Source organism: Egretta garzetta, unplaced genomic scaffold (genome assembly GCF_000687185.1).
Source record: "Egretta garzetta isolate BGI_Z169 unplaced genomic scaffold, ASM68718v1 scaffold268, whole genome shotgun sequence".
Classification (NCBI taxonomy): domain Eukaryota; kingdom Metazoa; phylum Chordata; class Aves; order Pelecaniformes; family Ardeidae; genus Egretta; species Egretta garzetta.
The window spans coordinates 2,058,351-2,063,836 of NW_009260600.1; positions in this window are offsets into that span (position 1 = coordinate 2,058,351).

Below are 5,486 nucleotides of genomic sequence, written 5' to 3' on the forward strand. Positions count from 1 at the left end.
AAGAAAAGAGAAGAAAAGAGAAGAAAAGAGAAGAAAAGAAAAGAAAAGAAAAGAAAAGAAAAGAAAAGAAAAGAAAAGAAAAGAAAACAAAACTAATAAGGAGCCCTGTAATTCCTGCTTCACTGCTTGTCTCACGCTGCAGTGGATTTAAAGTGCAACCTCAAAGAGCACGAGTGTTGGCAATGCTCTATCTAAGCCAAAGCATGATGATGACAACATAACACGAGTAAAAAATGTGAGTGTGGAGTAATTGAGAGGGGAGGGATCTTTTTGTAAGCATTTGTTTGCAGATAGTTTTATGATGATTCAACACAGTTGATGTAAAATCTGGCTGAGTTGAACTGGGTGTCAGCCAGCCCGGTGTGGCTACTAAAATTTAGCTGAAATTGGTATTTTATACCCATTTATTTAGGCGGGGATGGGGGTGCTGCCTTTTGGGGCAGCATGCCCCCTGCCAGCCCAGCCATGACGGCTGGTTCTGCTCCCCAGGGGTCCCCACCACAAGCGGGTCCGGGTGGTTGTCAGGCTGGTGGTGAGCCAGGTCAGAGAACTGATCCAGGGGGAAAAGAGAAAAAGGGAGAGAGTTGCTTTAGGGTTGGTTTTTTTTGTCTTTTCCTGAGCTTTTTTTCCTGCCCTGAGCCAGCTTCTAAGCGAGAGAACACGAGGACCTTCCAGAAGCCCTCCAGCAAACCTGCAGCAACGCGATTCCGATTCAGGGTTTCCCCTGCTGCCAAGGTAAATACAAGCAGGGAGGAAAAAGAACAGTGGTAAACCCCCAAACCCTGTGAGACTTCTTCATCCACTTCAAAAAATGATAGCGGCAGGAGCCCCCATTCAGAGTGACTCCTGGGTGGGTCCCTTCAGAGAGCCCCCCGGCAGAGACCCCCACGTATCACTTGCCCTTCGGCAGGAGCGCTGGTCACTTTATGAAATGCTGAGCTGCCATCCCCCTCTGCTCCTCACATCCCCACGTCCCTTGTCAGCACTCAGCAAGCCAGTATTAAAACAAGAGGGAGGCTAAGTGGAAGAGAAACTGAAAGCCATCCTCTTGGCTACAGGGAATTCCTTGCCTGGCAGAAAATCAGCGCTGGCTCTGCCAAAATTCCCACCAAATTTCTGTCCTTCCAGGTAATAAGTGAGGCTTCAGATAATTATGTCAGTGCCACAGATTTTAATTTATTTTTTTTAAAAAAATGTTCTATAGAGCATACTTGGTGAATCCCTGGCATTGCTCCATCAGGGTGAAAGGAATAGGGCTTCCTTGTATTTTGAAGAGATAACAGTGCTCCAGGCTACAAAAGGTAACTGTGCTTTTTAATTTAAGCTTACAGCCGTGACAGTGGTGCAGGGGGTATCTCTGCTCCAAATATGCTCAACCTGCACTGACTGATGGCTGTTATATCTGAAACCTTGTAGGTGCCAGAATAAATATCTCTGCTTACGACAGAAGCTCAGAAGACTGAGGTGCATCTCAGAAGACTGAGGTGGTGTAAATACCTGGTTTGATGGTTGGTATGTTTGGGGTTTTGTCTGGAGCCTCGCTAGGTGCTGCTGGTGGTTGGCTAATAATTAGAGCTACATTTTTTAGTGGTATCAAACCACTATCAATATCTGGTATTGATATCAACACTGGTAATATACATGGGGGTCCTGAAACTGGAGGGGAAATCCTTGTGGATTATGAGGAGGGAAGAAGGCCACTCACTGTTCACCTTCCCTTTACACTTAACTTTTACATTTAACAGCTAAGGCAGAAATGGTAAGATTTCTGTGCAGACCATTAGCAACCCATATTGGTAGGGAGAGAGTGAAATACGAATGTATTTTGTAAATCTAGTAGAAATGCAATTCAGGAAGATGAATGCAGCTATTAAAACTTCACATCTTAGAAATATTTACCAATAGACCCATGTTGTTTGGAGCTCTACTTTTTGGAAGTTACTTATAGCATTAAAATAGCAATAAGTCTCTCATAGTATTATTTAGCGTCGACATTTCAGTTCATTTCCCAAAAGGATGCCAAGAATTGAACCAATGAATTAGAGGGCAGATACCTTTCATCAGCTCTCCTTAATCGCTGCCCAGGTTGCATTTCTGGCAGATCAGCAGGAGACCTCTGCAAAGACCAGTCACAGTGACAAAAGATGCCATGGTAATGGGCATGGGAAACACCAGCAGCAACCTGGATAACTGTCACAAGCATAAGTCCAAACCAGTCTATTACAGCAGTGACTTCCCAAGGTGCCAGCTCTCTCCACAGCTCAAGGAATTGTCTTTTTAACCCACCTGTGAGAAACCCACCCCAACAAATGGGTAAGGGACACAGAGCAGATGCATGCTGCTAATGAAGCAGGGGCCACAAGTCGCGTTGCTTCAGACCTGGACTGGCTGCTGCCTTTCCTTTCCTCCGTACCCTTCAAAATAATGGGTAATGCCATGTCAAATGCTTTCCAGATGCTACCCTGTGAGTTATAACTACAGTTTGGCTCCAAAGGCATAGCATCTGCTCTGCTCCATGAGCTCAGTGCCACCAGGGACCCTTCCCTGTCACCATTCTCACCTCATGGCATTCAGCAAAGCCCGTTGCCCTGGTCCTACAAATCTCCTCTTGAGCAGCAGGGAGCCAACACAGGGGAGAGCAAAGAACCCAATTAAGGCTCAAGTAATTAGTTTTCCAAGCATCATCTTTCATCTTCAGATTTAGCAGACACAAGTCCTGTAAAGGGCACTGGTGGCCGGTTTTGTTGCACTTGTGTTTCTTCATGGCAAATTTGGCTGGCCTGGGGGTTTTTTTTGGACCACTCTGATGGGCCCCCATAGCAGGTTTCCCCAGGAAACATGGGAATGGCTTTGTCACCACAGGACTGTTGCTTTTCCCTTGCCTTCTTCTCCTTTCTCCAAGCTGTCCTTGAAATGAGGGGGTTATATGTAAGAAACCACGTGCTATGCCATAAAAATGCCTGATCTCGATTCGGCTTACCGAGATCACAAGCAGACTTAAGCCAAATCACAAGCACATCCCCTCTGCTTTTGGTATTGATTTAAACTGGGGAGAAAGTAGGAAGATTAAAGATTAAATTGTCTCCTTTAGCCACCACACACCAGCGTGCCTGAGCAATGAGCGTGGGTGGTACGGGCTGTGCCCATCACCTTCAGCCTCCAAACACAGATGCACATACTCTGGGGCCAAAGGCTTTTTGAACATCCTCAACCTAGCAGAGAAGCACATAAAAATGATGAAATTATTGGCCATGAATCACGTATTCATTATTCTAAAAAGACGGTGTCCTTGGAAATTGCTGAGGGATGCAAGTCACCCTCTTAAAATCATTCACGGCCCTTGGCGCAACACAGGATGAAAAGGTTAAATGAGCAGCAACACTTGTTCAATTGTACGCCAAGGCGGTTTCGCAACAGCATGACTGTTTCAGTGTACCGAGTGTCTCCTGCTGATGGACACAGCAAACTGCTGACAACGTTGGATTTTAGGTGAGCTTTACAAGGAAGACACTGAAGCGCAAGGGTTGTTTCTGGTGCACAGCAAACATCGGTGTGTCTGGGAAAGAAAGTGGGGAAAAGCTACTGCATTTTTGTGTCTCTTCTGGGCAACAAATAATGATGTTCTACAAAAATCACACAGTTTTACTGCAGTTTGATAACTACATGTGCTCTCGTATCTTCAGAAAGCTGAGAACTTGCAGTTTACCCAAGAGAAAAGGACCTTCTCCAGGTTTCCACGCTGCTGTGGACTAACAGCTTTCCTCAGATGCTGCCCTAAAAAGCATTACCTCCTCCTCCAAAGTTTTCTCCCCACAGCGCTGGGACCTCTGCCCAGGCAGAGGCCCCAGCCATGCAGGTCTCCAGGCAGGACATGGACGATGAAGCCCATCCCAGGTCTCCAGCAAAGCCAAGCCGCCGTGGGAAGCTGGGGGGGCCATGGCCCGGGCTGTATCTCTGCATGCACATATCTGGCAGCCGCCTGGATAAACCCATCAGCTCAGAGTTGTGTAATGTGTTTCCTTGGTGGATCATCCTATAAAATCACCAAGGGATCCTGAGGCAACCTGACACCTGTAATCAGCCGGAGGAGCGGTTATTCCTTTGGAAGGCCACTTGGCAGAGGAGGACAGGTATTTTTCCCCCACATTTTTCCCTTCTGCCTGGTCACAGCAGATTATTTGACAATTGTTTCAACTGGCTAGAGAATAATTGTTTTCCTTCTTAATAAACCCAAGTTGAAATGAAAGAAAACCGTACGATCCTAAAGCTGTGGGTTAGAAAGGAGGAGGATAGGGCAGAGCTGTGTAAAATCATGCTCTGTCTGGGAAAGATGCAGGGATTTAACCGCTTACATCCCCCTTAGGCTTGTGCTGAAAGGAGGCGAGTCCGGTTTAAGCTGGAGGAGGATCTCTGTAGCCTCTGCTGTCGCAGGGACCCTGGAGCAACTCTTGCCCGGCTGATGCTTACAGGGGTCACCCAGTGCTCGGTGAGGTGGCAGCTGCCACCCTGCACTGCCCCGCTTCTTCCCATGACCAGTTCCTGTGTGTGTCCCCCGCCCCCTTATTCGGATTCAATAGAGCATCGCCCCAGAGCTGGGCACCTGCACTCCGAGGATTTATGGTGCCGTCTGTCCTCTCCAGCTTGCTGGGGTTGATGGCCAACCCTCTGGGGCAGCCAGTTTTGGGCCAACATGGTGGCTTGGGATGTGACATGTTGGCGCGAGTTGCCATGCCGCCTGTCCCCAAAGGGCGCTGCTGTGGCTGGCTGCAAAGGGAGGCAATGGGCAGAGCTCAGGTCTTAGGGGAAAACATGGGATACCCTGAGCTGATGTGCTGGGCCATGGCAAGTCGCAAGGTGCCAGGCCAGGTGAGCTCCAACAGGTTCGTGCAGGTGCGAGGAGCATTGCTGCAGTATGTGGGGCTGTGGATTTCACACCAAGAGCCAGCCAGCCCCAAGCAAGACATTGGGACAAGGAGCAGCAGGTTAATCACTTACGGGAGCTGGGATTGCATAAGTAATTCGGGAAGCTGAAAGTTGAACTCAGGTGGCATCAGTTGTGCCAAAGAAAGCCCCCGCTTTGGCAACGCCACATTGCAATGCTCGTTTCATCCAAGGAAGAAAAATCTCTTTGAGCCCAGATAAACTAACATCAATCAGTCAGTGCTGGAGTGTTTCGTTTAATGCCTATTTGCTATTTTGCTTTAAATATTTTAAAATAACTAGGTAGGAAGTTATTTGTGTCTTTTTTGCACGCTAATTGCAGGAACACAATACTTTTGCACTGATGGATTTGTAATTTAATCTGTTTGTTAATTCTTTCTCAATACTGACATTCCAAGATGCAAAACGAGTATCAAGACAAAAAGCAAAAAGGCTGAGTGAAGAATATTTACGCTATCATTTGCTATATATTACTCTTCACATAGCCATCACCATCCTTATTATTATGCATATTATGATTAATCATTATTTCTGCAATGCCCATC